The 18352-nt window shown below is 36.5% G+C and overlaps 1 long non-coding RNA gene across 1 annotated transcript; it reads left to right on the top strand.

Moving 5' to 3' along the window:
- Positions 1-12097: 12097 nt before the first annotated feature.
- Positions 12098-13780, top strand: LOC138877068 (uncharacterized). Its single transcript, XR_011402382.1, has 3 exons — positions 12098-12220; positions 12408-12462; positions 13337-13780. It is a non-coding gene; the product is annotated as an uncharacterized lncRNA (long non-coding RNA).
- Positions 13781-18352: the final 4572 nt, after the last annotated feature.

An 18352-nucleotide genomic window follows, 5' to 3' on the forward strand; every position in this document is an offset into this window, starting at 1 on the left:
GCCATTACCCTCGGTAAAATAATAGCTATCTTTCCGAGTTGAGTAAGAACTCTAAATATTTTGGCCCTTGGGTTCTTTTAGGTTGGGCCGATATGGCCTTTGAAAGATGGCTATTATTTTCCCTTTTCGGCTTAAAAGACTTAGTAAAAACTTCTTCATGCCATGGCATGCACTTTTTACCCATTGGGTTTTTGAGGGTTTAGTGTCGATCGGAACCCTTTATTTTTAGTGCCTTCAGACAAGTTTGTATTTGAATAACTCGATACCTCTTAAGGTTTTTTTAGGGTTGATTTTATGGAAGCCCTTTGGTTATTTTGTCGAGGGTAGCCTTTATTTAACCGGTTTTCTGAGAATTCGAAGGACTATTTTTATTGCGGAATTTGGACGTCTCCGAGCTGCGTTATTTTGGCCGTAGCCATTAATATGGCCGTAGTCTTTGGGTATGTCTCTTGGACTTGTTTCCCAATAAGTCATCGAGTATAATGGCCTTGACCTTTACATCAAGGGATGCCTCTTTGAGGTCTTATGAATTCGAGTTTAGACAACTCGAATATGTTAACTGTCGATGACAGTCCCCGAGTATTCGAGATGTATTTATGTTTTGGATATTGAGCCGTTTCTCACAGAGAATCACAAGTATGGAGCTCGTATATCAGCAAATTTCTTCGAGACACAAAGTGTTTGATATAGAAAGAATGCTTCTTTGAATAATTCATACATGCGTACATGTTTTGCCATCGGGGCTCAGCTATTCTATATGGACACGGTTCATCTGACCGTTTGGTCCATTACAAAGTTTTCCTATCGAGGCCTTTTTTGGCGTGAAGTATTTTTCTTGAAAATATAGCCTCCAAGGGTGATGTCCCCCAGTATTCGAGGTTGATTGAAAAGAAGCCTTGGATAATATTGAGTTCTCCTTAGGTAGCACATAGTTGTTGCCTCTTTAAAAACCTCACTAAAAAAACCCATTTGGTATAAAAATCGGACTAAGGGAAAAAGAGTGCAACGCGTGCTTTAAAACCTAATATCTTTATGTTAAATAGTTCCCTTGATGCTTCGATCGAACACCTGCAATAAGTTAGTATTAAACACAAACGAAAAAAGGGAGAATGTTCGTACCTTAGCAATAATATCGTTTGAGTAACGATACATTCCAATTGTTTGGTAATTGTTCACCTCCCATCGTGCCAAGTTTGTATAATCATGTTCTGATGACTCCGACGACTCAATATGGTCCTTCCCAATTCGGGCCCAGTTTCTCTTCATTCGGATCTAGAGTATTGAGGATGACTTTCCTTGGAACTAAGTCCCCGATTCCGAAGTATCGAAGTTTGGTCCTTCTATTATAATATATCTCGATTCTTTGCTTCTGCGCAGCCATTCAAACAAGTGCAGTTTCTCGTTTTTCATCTAATAGCTCGAGGCTAGCATTCATAGCCTCGTGATTTGATTCATCCGATGTATGTCAAAATCTGCCGCTTGGTTCCCCGACCTCAACTAGAATCAAGGCCTCAGAGACATATACTAAAGATAACGGGGTTGCCCCCGTGCTAGACTTCGATGTCATTCGATATGCCTAAAGAACTTCGGGTAGGACTTCTCTCCATTTCGCTTTAGCATCGTTCAACTTTTTCTTCAAGTTTTGAAAGATAGTCGTTTTTGTCAATTTGGCCTATCCATTTCCACTCGGATTATACGGCATTGATAAAATCCTTTTTATTTTTTATGCTTTAAGGAACTCTGTTACCTTGTTACCGACAAATTGCTTGATGTTGTCGCATATGATTTTAGCAGGTATCCCAAATCGACACACGATGTAGTCCTAGATGAAGTCAATAACTTCTTTTTCTTTGACCTTCTCGAAGACCTGTGCTTCTACCCATTTAGAAAAGTAGTCAGTCATAAACAAAATGAATTTAGATGTACCTAGGTCCTTTGGTAAAGGGCCGACGATGTCCATTCCCCATTTCATGAAAGGCCATGGGGACAGGACTGACTGAAGTTTATCTCTGGGCTGATGAATCATCAGTGTAAACCTTTAACATTTATCACATTTTCTAACAAACTCCTTAGTGTCTTTTTTCCATGCTATCCCAGCAATACCCCGCTCTAATAATTTTATGAATCAAAGACTCGGCACCGGAGTGGTTTCCACAAGTACCTTCGTGGATCTCTCGTAGAACATAATCAGTGTCCCCCCTCCCTAAACATACCGCCAATGGTCCATCGAACGTCCTTCTGTATAATGTTTCATCTTTATCCAATGTGAACCTAGCATCCTTGGTTCGTAGAGCCCTCGACTCTTTATGATCCAATGGGAGCTTTCCATTTTTCAAATATTCAATATACTTATTCCTCCAATCCCAAGTCAAACTTGTAGAATTTATCTTGACATGACCCTCTTCGACCACATATCTCAATAATTGGACGACTGTCCCCAGGATAATATCATCTTTCTCGACTGATGACCCCAAGTTTGCAAGTGCATCTGCCTCACTATTTTGCTCCCGAGGTACATGGTCTAGAGTCCATTCCTTGAAGCGATGCAAGGTTACCTATAGCTTGTCCAAATATCTTTTCATCCTATCCTCTCGTACTTCAAAAATTTTGTTTACTTAGTTTACCACCAGCAGAGAATTGCACTTGGCTTCAACGACTTCTACCCCAAGCTTTTAGCTAGCTCGAGACCTGTAATCATGGCCTCATACTCGGCCTCATTATTAGTCAACCTAGAAATTTTGATAGATTGTCTAATAGTGTTACTTGTAGGTGGCTTCAAAACAATGCCATGTCCGAACCTTTTCACATTCGAGACACCATCTGTAAAGAGGGTCCATACCCCTGTTGATGTATCCAATTTAAATACAAGTTCCTTCTCCACTTTAGGTACGAGGGTTGATGTAAAATCCACCACGAAGTCAACTAAGATTTGAGAGTTGATGGCCATTCGGGGTTCATATTCGATATAGTACCCGCCAAGTTCGACGGCCCATTTGGCCAATCGGCCCGATAACTTGGGCTTGTGCAAAACATTTAGGAGAGGATAAGTGGTTAACACACATATGGGGTGACACTAAAAATATGGCTTTAATTTTCTAGATACGCTTATTAATGCAAGTGCCAACTTCTCTAAGTGTGGATACCTAGTTTTAGCATCTCCTAATGTTCGACTTACGTAATAAATAGGAAATTGCGTACCTTGCTCTTCTCGAACTAGTACACCACTCACCGCTATTTCGGACGCAGCCAAGTATAAATATAGCTTCTCATCTGCCTTCGAAGTGTGGAGCAGAGATGGGCTCGATAAGTATCGCTTCAATTCCTCCAATGCTTGTTGACATTCCGGGGTCCATGTGAAATCATTTTTCTTTTTGAGTAAGGAAAAGAACCTATGGCTTCGATCTGACGACCTCGACATGAATCGGCCCAAGGTAGATATCCGTCCGGTTAGCCTTTGTACAACTTTCACACTGTCTACGATGGTGATATCCTCGATTGCCTTAATCTTATCGGGGTTGATTTCAATTCCCCAATTTGATACCATGAAGCCGAGTAATTTGCCTGTGCCGACCCCGAAGGCATAATTTTTGGGGTTAATTTTCATGTTGTACTTCCTCAAGATTTCGAATATTTCCTGCAAATGAGTCAAATAGTCCTCTACACGCAGTGACTTAACTAACATATCGTCAATGTAAAATTTTATTGATTTACCTATCTGTTCCTCAAACATTTTGTTAAATAGGCGTTGGTATGTAGCTCCTACATTTTTTAGCCCAAAGGACATTACATTGTAACAGTATGTTCCAAACTTAGTAATAAACGAGGTATTCTCCTAGTCCTCCGGGTTCATCTGAATTTGATTGTACCCGGAATAGGCTTCGAGAAAGGTAAGGATCTCGTGGTCAGCCGTGGCATTGATCATGCGATCGATGTTAGGCTGTGGAAAAGAGTGTTTAGGGCATGCCTTGTTTAAATCCTTGTAATCTACGTACATTCTAAGTTTGTTCCCTTTTTTAGGGACTACAACTACATTTTCTAACCACTCGGGGTATTTTACCTCCTTAATGGACCCTAATTTATGGAGTTTAGTTACCTCATACTTTATGAATGCATGTTTCACCTTGAACTAGGGCCTTCTCTTCTGCTTCACTGGTTTGAATCTAGGGGAGAGGCTCAATCGGTGTGTCGTTATTTATGGTAGGATCCCTGTCATGTCTAAATGGGACCACAAAAACAATTTATGTTATCGATAAGAAATTGAATGAGTTTTTTCCAGAGTTTGGGGGTCAACCCCGTTCCCAGGTATACCTTTCGTTCAGGTAGATGCGCGGTCAGCATCACCTATTCCAGCTCCTCGACCGTTGACTTGGTTGTATCAGATTCTTTGGGAATAATGAAAGTTTGAGGAGTAAGGAAATCATTTTCTTCTTCTTCGATTACCTGTTTCTCTGATTAGATCGAGGTTGAGGACGACGATTGCTATTTGGGCATATGCTTATCTTTGGTGCTCGATTTTTCTGAGGTCGAAGGCGCTAGTATCGGCGTCACCTCATCGACTACGAATATTTCCTTTGTAGCGTGGTGTTCCCCGTAAAATATTTTCACACCATCCACTGTTGGGAATTTCATCATTTGATGAAGGGTCGACGGTACTACCCTCATGTTGTGGATCTATGGCCTCACGAGTAGTGCATTATATCTCATGTCACCCTCAATGACATGGAATTTTGTATCTTGGATGGTTCCGACCACGTTTACTGGTAGGAGTTATCTCCCCTTTTGTTGTTTCGCTTGCCATGTTGAAGCCGTTTAGGACCCGAGATGCAGGAACAATTTGGTCCTACGGGCCGAGCTGCTCTACGACTCTCGATCTGATTATGTTTGCTGAGCTACTTAGATTCACTAGAACACGTTTAACTTGAATTTTATTTAACAAAATAGAAATTACCAAGGCGTCGTTGTGCGGCTGAAAAATGCCCTCGCTTCTTCGTCGTTGAATGATAGGATGCCTTCGAGCACATATCTCCGAGTCTGCTTTTCTCTGGTGATTGACAACTTGGTACATTTGAATATAGGCCCTTGTGGAACATCGACCCCGCCAACGATCATATGAATTACATGTTGTGGTTCTTCCTGCTCATTCTTTCTGTTGGCGTCTCTTTCTCTGAAGTGATTCTTGGCTCGATCACTGAGAAACTCCTGAAGATGGACCTCATTGAACAATCGAGCTACCTCCTCCCTCAGCTTTCTGCAGTCTTCGGTTCTATGGCCATGTGTACCATGATATTTACACATCAAGTTTGGGTTTCTCTAAGAAGGATTGGTTTGTATAGGCCTGGGCCACCTGGTGTCTTTGATCCTCCCGATAGTCGATACAATCGTTGATGCATCGACAATGAAATTATATTCCGATAACTGAGGTGATTCTGCAGGATCGGTATGTTTTATCAAAACCATTCTTACTCATAAGTCCCCGAGAGTTTTGCCCTCGATCATTTCTTTGATCATTCCGAGGAGGATTGCGCCCCGAACCATTGCTTCTTCGATCTGTGACATATGGCTGATACTGCTATCTATTCGACCTCTGTTCCCTATAAGTATCCCTCAGGGCTTTAACTGCCAAACTATTCGGATGAACTAAACCTGAGGGGGCTCCCAGCTGGTCGTCCTCGACTCTGATCTTTGATTGATAATGATTATACACATCTGCCCAAGTTACAGCTGGATACTCAATCAGATTTTGCTTCAATTGTCGTGACGCTATCGAACTCTGCTCGTTTAACCCCTTGGTGAAAGCTTGAACGGCCCAATCATTGGAGACCGGTTGTAACTCCATACGTTCCATTTGAAATCGGGACATGAACTCTCTCACCATTTTGTTATCTCTTTGTCTTATCTTGAAACGTCTGATTTTCTTGTTGCGACCTTTATGGCCACGACGTGTACCTTCACAAAATAATTTGCTAACATAGAAAATGAATCGATGGAATTCGGTGGCAAGTTGTGATACCAAATCATTGCTCCCTTTGACAGGGTTTCTCCAATTTTTTCAACAAAACGAACTCGATCTCATCATCTTCTATGTCCGTTTCCCTTTATCCCGTACGTGTACATAGTGATATGTTCATTAGGATCGGTGATACCATTGTATTTAGGTATATCCGGCATATGGAACTTCTTTGGAATGGGCTTCGGGGCCGCACTCTGAGGAAAAGGTTTCTGCACGAACTTTTTTGAATCTAAACCTTTTAAGACCGGGGGTGCCCCCGGTATTTGATCAACTCGAGAGTTATATGTCTCCACTTTCTTGTCATTATCTTCAATATTTTTCTCTCCCGACTCGATTCGTTTTTTGAGCTCCTTGAGCATTTTCATAATCGTGGGATTAGTACCCGATCCATTACCGTTTGATCTTTCTGGCACCGGCTCAGTTCGGTGAGTAATTTTTGGTTCGACCACACTTGGAGTTTTATGTTGACTTTGAAGCTGAGCAATAACAACCTATTAAGCCTATAGTATCTCGAATATTACTTGGAGGCTAACTCCTCCGTCTCCTACACACTGTGTTCCTTGGCCACCAGATCGGCCTTCCCTGCGTACACTTCCTCCGGGATCCGCTCCTAAGTCCACATTCAAAGCAATGTGTGAACTAACATCAACTGGATCGACAACCGACACTTCCCCAGAGTTAATCGGTGACACACTGCTCTTAGAGAAGCTACATTGTTGTTTTACCCGTGAAATCCAAGACCATCATCGCCGTGTATGGGTGCGTTTTGTGAGTTTGACATGTTTTAACCTGAGAACAAAAATTCTTGACAAGAACAAGTGTGAAAATAATGTGTGTTATCAGAATCAATACTGAAACAATCACTATAATCCTTAGCCCCACGTTGGGCGCCAAACTGTTTACCCCTAAAATTCGAGTAATACTTAAATTGTATTGAGGTCTTAAAGATACGTGATTTAGTCCAATAGTAACTGATAACCAAGAAATCAAACGTATAAATTAAAGAAGTAAGTTGAATCAAACTAGTGTGCAAGCAAGTCTCGTCCTCGAGCTAAGGTGGCCTCGAGGTAGGTCAGTAAGAACAATAAAGTTAAAAGACAGTTTTGATGAGTACTGAGCAAGAAAGTAGGAATGTATATTGTTTTGCCAATGATTGATGATCTTACAAATGAATGGGCTCCCCTTTATATAATAGGGGAATCCTTTACAAGGTACATTTCCATTTTTAGTAGGAAATCTTATTGGGACAGTTGTCTAACCGCCTAGTACAAATCCGTACAAACTCGTATAAATAAATTCTGAAATTTACACCGCGATCTTAGGGACATTGCGGGAATCTTGTTCTTTCTATTACAAACCTATAACGACATCATCTCGGGGTTTGTCATACTCGGACTCGGTGCTCATCGCGTACTTCGATTTGCAGGCCTTGTAATCTGTTATCGGGCTTGAGCTCGGTCCATCAGGCTCGAACTCGGTCCATTCTAAACTCAGGCACGAAGAGACTCTTCGAGCCCATAAAATCGAGCATACCTAATTTCAACCATATACAATAACAGTGAATCTACTACCTTCCATTAACATAAGTAACAAGTTATTTTGTCGTGGTAGCTTAGAATGACAACAATATATCACCTATAGTTTTTTTGTCTCCACTAGAATTTGAATGCCAGTCTCATTTGATCAACTATACAACTATAAGTGTTGCAGGCAAATCCAGATTTACCTCACTTCATATCATGTGCAGTAGTTTCAGATCCCTCACCTCCTTCCAACCCCCCCCCCACCCCAAGTAAACGCATATGTTGAGTGAAAACATATGATAAACATAAACTAAGGAATGGAATTCTGGAGAAAATTACAAAGGCAAGCAAATTGCAAGAATATTTTTATTTTTCCAACATCAATAGAAAAGAAACTTTAGTACATGCTAGGAAATATAAGTTTATCAATGTGAAAGTAAGGATGATAAGGTCTGACAATGCACTAGAATTGGGGAAAGGCACACAGTAAGTAGCCTTTTTGGCTTCAGAAGGAATTTTGCATCAGTTATCTTGTGTGGCAACACCTCAACAGAATGGAATTGTTAAAAGGAAACACAGACATCTCTTAGAAATTGCTAGAGGTCTAATGTTTCAATCTAGGCTGCTATGTGCTATTGGGGAGAATCTATTCTAACTGCTACACATATTCTAAATAGGTTTCCCTCCAGAGTTCTTTAAGGAAAGACACTATATCAAATATTGTTTCAACACAAACCCAAGTATGATTATTTGAGGAACTTTGGATGCCTATGTTATGCTTCTACATTGTCATAAGGAAGAGGGAAGTTTGATGAGAGGGCAACAGCTTGTGTTTTACTTGGCTATCCTCTCCAACAAAAGAGATACAAACTACTGGAGGTGTCCACAAGGAACGTTTTTGTGTCCAGAGATGTAAAGTTTCATGAATCACACTTCCCCTTTATAGAAATCAACTTAGCACACCATCCTATTTTTCCAACTTCAACCTTCAATACAGAACCTACCTTTTCAGTCAAGTCACCATATTAAACACAATCTACTTACTCAGACCAAGAAATAACAAATGGTTTTTCACCACAACCATCAACCCCTCCTTACTCACCTCTTCAGCAGTCAGCATCACCTAGCCCAACTCAAGTCTCTACTGGTCTGGAGTCATCACACACTAGGACACCTACCCCTATGCCTCAAGACCCTATTCCTTTGAGAAGATCAGGAAGTGTATCTACTCAACCATTTTACTTGAAAGATTTTGTATGTTGTAGCATCATGTTCACAGATATAGCTACAGCCTATTTCACTCACCCCTATCAGCCTAAAGAATGTAATTTTTCATCTCTCTCACCAATAACCAACATGTCATGCAATCCATTTCTACCCTAACAGAACCTTGCACCTTTACCCAAGCTTGCCAACATCCAGGATGGGTAGAAGCTATGAATACAGAGATTAAAGCTCTAGAAGACAACCACACTTGGGATATGGTTGAGTTACCTAAAGGGAAAAGGGCTTTACCTTGTAAATGGGTATACAAGGTGAAAAGTTTATTAGATGGGAAGGTTGAAAGATTGAAGGCAAGATTGGTAGTAAGGGGGAATATTCAAAGAGAAGGCATAGATTATAGTAAGACCTTCTCACCAGTGGTTAAGATGACAACCATAAGGTGTCTTCTCACTGTTGCAGCCAAGAAAGATTGGACTGTTTCTCAGTTGGATGTCAACAATGCATTTTTGCATGGAGACCTACAAGAAGAGGTCTACATGAAGTTCCCAGCAGGATTGGATCCTCCTAGTCCCAAACATGTCTGCCTCTTGAGGAAATCATTATATGGTTTAAAGTAAGCATCTAGACAATGGTATGCTAGACTTGCTGGAGCTCTGAGTTTTAAGGGATATTCTTCCTCATTGAATGATTATTCTTTGTTCTTTAAGCATACATGGAGTCTTATTTCTATCCTAGCAGTCTATGTTGATGACATACTGATTACAGGAGATGATTTAGATGAAATTCAAGGGATCAAAGTTTTTTTGAATACTGAATTCAAGGTCAAGAATTTGGGAAACATACATTATTTCCTAGGCATGGAAATTTTGAGAGAAAAGGCAGGATTTATGGTGAGTTAGAGGAAATTTACCTTAGACATGCTGAAGGAATTTGATGTATCACATTTGACTCAAGTCAGCTCTCCTTTGGATCCCTCATCCAAGCTTCAAGCTGATGATGGACAATACCTGCAGAACCTAACTATCTATCGTCATTTGGTTGGAAAGTTAAATTATTTAACAAATACACGTCCAGATCTCTCTTTTGTTGTTCTCACCCTCAGTCAATACATGCAGAAACCATGTATTTCCCACTTTTCTGCTGCTTTGCAAGTACTCAAGTATCTCAGCTCTGATCCGGGACAAGGGATTTTACTTTCAGCCGAGCCATCTTTTTCTTTGCTTGCATTTTGTGATGCTGATTGGGCTTCCTGCAAAGATTCACGAAGGTCTGTTAGTGGATTCTTCATCACTCTAGGAGGTGCACCTATATCGTGGAAATCGAAGAAGCAAGCCTCAATTTCTTTATCATCTGCAGAGGCAGAATATAGATCTATAAGAAGGGTTACTGTTGAGCTTACCTGGTTAGTTCGAATTCTTGATGATCTATCTGCACCAGTCACTCTATCATTTCCTCTTCATTCTGATAGCAAAGCAGCAATACACATCGCTCGTAACCCCGTCTTTCACGAACGCACAAAACATGTGGAAAATGACTGTCACTTTGTGCGTCAGCAATTTCTTTCGGGCTTAATCACTCTCTCTTTTGTTCCCTCCAAGGCTCAACTCGCAGATATCTTCACAAAGCCTCTTTCTGGGGTTTCTCATCGAGACATTTTGAGCAAGTTAGGGGTCACCACGTTCCCCTCCAACTTGAGGAGGGATGTTGAGAAGAAGAAACCCTATCCTATTTGTGACATTCATGGATCTTCGTCTACATATCATGAAGATGAAGAAGACGAGATGAAGAAGACGAGATAAAGAAGAAGAACGTCTAGCAGAGATGTTTCTTTGTTCTGACAAGGGTTTTCGATATAACCTAAGTGACTTGGGTTATATTTACTGGTTGACTGGTTTGGACACGTGGAGCAAAGAAAGCCTTTGGATCATACAAGTCTAATTCTTGATGGATTAAATAGTGGCCTTCAGATTTATTAAACACTAGAAGCTTCCCTCATGTGAGGGAATATAAGTTTGTTACTAGGAAGAATATTTTAGCTATTAGTAGGCCAATTAGATATGACAAGTGTACAGATATTTTCTTTTCTGATATTCTTTTGATTCTTTAGCAATTGTATATAAGGATGTACAGGAAGATGATGAAGTACACAGCAAATTTCACAACCTTTTCTTCAATTTCTTACAAGATTACATGGTAAATAACTCAACATGATATGTACCACTGGAAAAATATTTCCACATCCATAGATACATTAATCCCACCATCACCTAAGTTTAACAATCCAATTCTTGAACTTCACAATCAAGAAAAGTGCATTCCAGTATCTAGAGGTTTCAACTAATACAACTTATTATTAAGTAGCCGTCTTTTGAATAACTTAACTTGACGGATAATCAGAAATTTTACGCATTATGGTTGAAAAGTTTGGCATTCGTCAGAAGTTCTGAAAATTAAAAATATATATGAATTATATATATATTATACATTCGTAGATTATTTTAAGCATCAGAAATTCTGACGGTTACCAAAATTTGCAGCCACAATGCTGAAAATTTGTGGTGATCCGTCAAATGTTTGTGTCTTATGATGATCACCAAGATTGACTACAAATTCGGACCGTCAGGAACGTGCTTTAAAATCATGGTAGCGGGCCATATTCCCAAATCTTCTGTTACGGTGGTCAAAAAATCAATAGTGGTACAAAAGTATCTTATTGTTATTCACCCAAATATGCATTATAAGCCCAATGCAACGATGAAACGTGGGCTGACTCTTACGAACAACTCACAACAAACTTTTTGGGCCAGCAAAAGGTTGTATAAGCATGAGCTTTTTTCAGTTTTAGCCCGCATCAAAAATTATTTATATTCAATAACTAAAAAATGTATAAATTTGAATAATTTTTGTATTAAACATACAAAATATTTATACATAAAATAATATATAAAAATATACTTTTTGACTATTATTTTTAAAACGGTTATCCAATGTCATTTTTCTTATTAGCATGATGAATTGATGTCTTGCATACATTTTTGGGAGGCACTTAGTAAGTGGTCTCAAAAAGTTGGTTTTACACTAATCTATATATATATATATATATATATATATATATAAATAATCTATATATATATATATAAAGCTGAGCCTAGCACAGCTGATGTGGCAGGCCTCTAAGGCCAGTATACCTATTTCTCTTTTATCTCCTTTTTTTGACATTTCTTCTTTTTCTTTTAATTAATTAAAATTAATAATTAATTAATACTCCAGGGGCTTTCCTCGTCCTTTTGATGTGGGTTTGGGGCAGTTGAGGCGCAACCATCATAATCACCTTCAGAATTTTATTTTTGTTGTGGGCACGTTTATATTTGCCTTCTTCTATTTCAGCATTAACATCTAAACAATTTTGCAAAATTTTGCAGTGACGAAGATAACAACGGCAGAAAGCACTGCCATGAAAAAGGTAAGGAAGTATTATTCAGCTCTAATTCATTCATTTTTTATGCAATTATTATTTGAAAACTAGCAATTCAATGCGATTTGTGTATGTGTTATGCATATGACGGTTTTTTGTCTAGAAAATATACGAAGTCTGATCTGATCTTCATAAAATTATGTCGTATGCTTACTGAACGTGCTCCAACGGCCAGATGATGCTGCCATCTCTTCCTCCTATCACCGCAAAATGCCCTCAGGCTGAAGATGGTACACTTTTTGTTTCTTTCTTCATGCTGCTTGGTATTTGGACAAATTCCTTATGGGCTATAATATATCTGATAAAACACAACAGATGGAGCAATTGTGAAGTTTGTTAAGAGGGACCAAGACAGATTCCTCTCTTGCTTGACACCAGTTAATAAAACTTTTGAAAATTATTCTGATTAATTTCTCTCACGTACAAGCGATTTTGTATGACATTGCCTCCTTCCTAGAACATTATTGATACAATTAGTCCACTTCTTTTTGCAAAAAGTATACTAATTTCCATGTTTTCTTCCTTTTTTTGGCATACTTAGAGTTTAAATACTCTTGAGATTAAACTAACTGATGTGGCATAGCACATTGTGCAAGAATATCATTTCTTTCTCTCGCTTTCTTCAATCCAATTTGTTAACTTTATATTTTCAATTTTTGCCTTTTTCTGCATTAATGTTGCATATTTTTCCCTGCTCTTATAATTGTAAAATTACATCAAGTTATCACACCCCTTTGCTAATTATTGCGAGTAATTAAGTGTCTTCAATTAATCTTCTCATCCTTTTCAGTTTCTAATATTGTCTATGAAAAAAATGAGTAATGGATGTATACTAATCCTTGTGCCTTCTCAAATTCATTACTGTATTTTGCATACACTATATATATATATAGCTAAAGTGACTTGCAAGATGTTGTAAAATCGTGATGCCACATTACTAATAATGGAGGGTCAAAACCAGCGTTATCTAAAGCCGAAATAAAGTTATTGTTAGTAGAATAAGCTTAGTTCAATAACTTCTAAAATATGTTCTCATAGAGTATAGGAGAATGCAGTTTATACATGTTTTACTTTTTAAATAATTTTATGTGTTTGCCTACTCAGTGCTTGGGATACAATGGAAGGTCAAATCAAACGTTATCTAAAGCCAAAATAAAGTTATTGTTAGTAGAACAAGCAAGAAGAATTTGATGCAATGCTACATCAAGGTCTTGGGATACAGATACTAGCTTCTGTTATTGCTACGAGCCTATCAAGAAGTTTATTATTTTTAAGAGAAAAATATATAGAATTCTGATATGGTTAGTTTATTATTTTTTAAATTAGATGTGTGGAAAAACTATTGATTGATACTTGGTGAGATCATTAACCAGGTGCAATCCCTCCACCACCAAATTGAGGTAAATTACATAGATGGTATTTGTTTTAGAGTTTGCAAAATCTGACTTTGCAAACATGGATAAGGTTGTTTATCTGTTTTGCCCAACAAAGAGTAAAATTTTCAAAATATTTCCAACCTTACTTTTTCAAATCTTTCAAAAACTCAAATATTAGTCATTAGTTGCAATTTATGTTCCAAATGATGGGAGTTAAACTTTAGAAAGATGGTTGAATTCTGTGTGTGTATTCATGTAGTTCCTCTCAATGAAGTTAGATCTTAATCGAAGAATGGACTTAATATGGAATGCCTTCTCTCCAAGGATTTTAAATTAGAGCAAACTTCTGGTATTACTCATGAGCTCTTGGCTTGAGATATTCAAACCGCTGGATCGTCGCATCATACCAACAAAAGCAGCTGCAGAGTTTGGATTTTAGGGTTATAAAGCATGTTTAGACTTTAGACTTTAGAGGAAAATTTAGATCATCAAGGTCTATTGAGAAAAACAACAGTCAAATTATACTGAAAAACTCTTAGTACAAACCTTATTCCTATTCAACTTGAAACAGTCGTATAGTAGTGGCATAATGACTTATTGATGCCTCCTCTACTATAGCATTGTAAGCTTCATCATCCTTTTTTAGTTTTCGGTTGTAGTCTATCGTACTAACATTTCCTTCTTTATAATCCCTCTGTTTAATATGTTGCTTGAATTCCGGTTCTTTTTTAAAAAAAATATTTTGCTTAATTTGTCTCAAGATAGTAATGATATATCAAAACTAACCTTTATTACACTCTTGGCTGGTGATTTACAGTACAAAGTATTGTATTTTTTAAATTGTTATCTTAGCCACTGCTTGTACAATTGTTCATTGTGATAAGGACTATCAAAGAGACATATTTAATTGGAAAATTTTATTTTGTGTCGCATACAACTGACACTAGTTGTATGAGGCATTTTTTTTGTCACACAGTTTTGTGGACCCAGATTTTTGTGGACCCAGAAGTGTAAGATTGAGATTCACAAATTTGTGAGACAAAAAGGAGCCTCATACAACTAGTGTTAGTTGTATGAGACACAAAATAAAACTTCTCATAATTAATTGTTGTCAGTTGACTCATGCTTTACGGCCTCGCCGAATATGTCTCCAACTTTTGTTATGTTTTTCCCTTCTTTTAACCATTTTAAATGGACTTTAATTTGTGATATATATATATATTCTTTATTTAATATGAGCTTTTAATAATTTATTGAGATATTAAAAGTTACTATATGCATATACACGAAAAATATAATCTATTCTATCTCGAAAATGTTTACAACAATATCAGTTGCAATAAATTACTAATGTTATTTACAACCGCGCGAAGCGCGGGCTATATCACTAGTGTCGGAAATAAATTTGGCCATGCAAATTCAATTATCATCGTAGTCATTTGCGAAGACTGGTACTAAAATGTGTCAATTTTGATCCATAATTTGTAAAACCTTTTATTTTGCCGAAATTTCATCGGATTTGAGTTAGAACGTATGTTAATCAGCTTTTATTTTTGGTCGTTCTTCATCTTTTTAAAAGAAAAAATATAAAGAAATACCATATTAGAACTATTGAGAAGTATCCAAATTCATAAATTTTTTTTTTTTTTTTTTTTGGTGAGTTAGTGATGGATATCAGAAAAGTCTCTTCCTACTAACTACACACTAGATTTTTTTAGAAAGGGGAAACATATGTAACTTCAATAACTCCCCTTCATTCTGATATGTATTCCCCTTAGGCCTTAGCTATGTAATTACTGAATAAATTAAGAGTTGAAATTATGCAAATTTTTTGGTTCACTAAGACCACAATAACGTCATGCGTTGACAAGGAAATTTTCCTTTACTTTAAATCCAGAAACCAAGTTTACCTAAAGAAGGATTAGGTGAAATTCCTCGAGAATAATATCAGGAACTGGCCTAACTTAATTCGAGGAGCGTAGCTAGGCGGCCGGAAGGGGGTTTTGCCTAAATCCCTTCATCCGAGAATTACATTGTATATATACGATTAATTTTTTTTTATGTAGATATATTAGATGCTAAATTCCCTTTACTTCTTTTCCCATCCACTTTTTAAATTTTTTAAATCCCTGTAGTAAAAATCCTACTTCCGCCAATATCTAATACGTTAACTATAATACGTAAGTCTGTGTCCTAAAAAGGAGAATCTCCTTTGACTTGCATCAACCTTTGCAACTACTCTTTCCAAAAAAATAAAATACTCCATCCCCCCGCCCCCCCCCCCCCAAGAAAAACCAAAGATGGATTAAGAACGTATCTAATTTAGATGTAAACTTGAATATTGATTACTTATTTTTTAAATAATATCTACATATTTTGAACTCCATAAAAAAATTGTAAATTGCAATTTTTATAGTTAATTTTTCGAAAAATGCAATTGAGGAAAAAAGCTTAGCAGAACAAAAGATAGTTATGACCTCTCTAAGTAATAATAATGTAATTTCTTAAAAAGTCAAAGAGTGTATTTTTTAGTTACATAAGACAATTGATACAAGTTCCTTGTGGCTACGCACGGTCATAAAACGTGACATGGTATTGTATGGTTTTTCAAATCATATTATAAGATATTTTTATTTTTGTTCTTTTGTGAACATCTAGAAATATTGAACCAAATTCACAAAAAGCAGTTCTAACTTCTATTTTGGGAGTTTATTACTTGGCATGTACTTCTTGGAGGTAATAAGGTTGACCATTTCGGATAAGGGATTTGATCACCTTATTGTTTAACTAAGGCAGTAATCCAAAAAGATATTGATAGAATCAAAAAATATATATTAGGACTATGCTTAAAATAAATATCTCTAGCCACCAAAATACTGTAATCAAAATTAATTTCTTGGCTACGTGCATGCTTGTTCATTACTTGCTCTACCTTGTCCCCCTGCATAAGGATCGTTAAAGGACAGTTTGATGCATAACGTATTCCACAGTCATACAGGGTTCGGGAAAGGATCGCAACCTAACAGGCGTGTCAGCCTATTCTAATGCAAGTATTAGTGGTTATTTTCACGGCTCGAACTCTTGACCTATAAATTACACGAAGACAACTTTACCGTTGCTCTAAGGCTCCCTTTCATAACGATCGTTACATTTGATAATATATTTTTTCATCTTGCGAATACTCTGTCTTAGCTTTTAGATAATAAAAATCAAAGATGTAATACATTTTTAGTTATCATAATTAATTTCCACAGTAGCGAAATCTCCAACCATGCAATTCATTTGCTGTTGTCCATGTATATATAGTCCTTGCTTCGGGGAAAGTATGTACTTCCTTCGATCCCAAATATTAATCGTTTGATAAACTTAAATTATTATTAAACAGCTGACGTATTAGAAAACACAAAGTCATTATTTTCCTTCCAGATATCCTTATGTTTTAATTAAGTGAGACGCTTAATGATAAATAAAGAATAGTTTATACAAGTATTGTTATGATTAAAACTTTTAAATATGTTTTATTAAAAAAATACATAAAATTTTAAAAGGCAGATAATATAACCGAATGCGGTAGACTTCCTACTTGGAGGAAATCTTGTGTATATGATGGAAAAAAGAAAAAGAAATAGTGTGTCTATATCGACTTCGACTAATAAAAAATTCAAGTCTACATTTAAAGTTGGGTATAGCCTAACTGCACGACGTAGTAGGAGCTAATAGAGGAATTATTGGTATAATCTGTGTTTGTTTAGAGAGTAGGTCAGGATTAAATAATTTGTTGGAAAAAAAAAGGATTAAAAGAATTTAAACAATTTGTCTTATAGATGACTAAAAAGTAAAATTTATAAAAAAGAAACACATCTGAAGCGGAAAGATATCATATCATCCACATTCTTTTTATCTAACTAATTTTAGGGTATGCGCATTGCGCTTGTAATTCCGCTTAATGAGTATAAAATTTTAAAAAGAATTATATAAATTTTATATTAAAAATTATGTTCGAGTTATTATAAAAGAAAAATGAAAAAAAAATATTAATTTTTAAATATAATGATTATTGATCTTAATAATTTAATTACTCAATAAAGTAAGACACTTTATCTTACACAAGTCTAATATTTTCCTATATATATGCGATATTTCCTTATTTTCAATTTGTACATGATTGTATTTTTATTTTAACACTCCTATATGACATATAGAGCTAGAATATTTATATATGTTTCTTTATTTAATTATATAAGTAGACCTACATAAGTATTCATTATCTTTTAATAATTTTCCATCGTCAATTGGTTTATATGTGTAAGGTAATTTGCATAAAGGTTGAGATATTTAGGTTAGTGATAATTTTATGTGTTTATTCTACGTTTGTATTTAATTGATATGGTGAAATCTGAATAGATTTTTAAGTTTTAAATATTAAGATTTTGTACACAATGCAAATAAGGAAGGATTTGGTAAATAAAAGATATTAGATTTTAAATAACTAAAATTAAAAAAATAATTAAATAACTATTTTATCTCGTATGAACTCTATTTTTAAAGGGTAAAAAAGGCAAACGGCATTTCGCTAAAGGACTTCATGGACTAAGTAATTTTTATCTTCATTGCCAAACTATATATAGTCTAACATTGTCACGACCCGGAATTCCCACCCTCGGGATCGTGATGACGCCTAACATTTCACTTACTAGGCAAGCCAACGTTAGAAATAGTTTTTAACTATTTTTAACAATTCAAA

Source organism: Nicotiana sylvestris, chromosome 9 (genome assembly GCF_000393655.2).
Source record: "Nicotiana sylvestris chromosome 9, ASM39365v2, whole genome shotgun sequence".
NCBI lineage: Eukaryota > Viridiplantae > Streptophyta > Magnoliopsida > Solanales > Solanaceae > Nicotiana > Nicotiana sylvestris.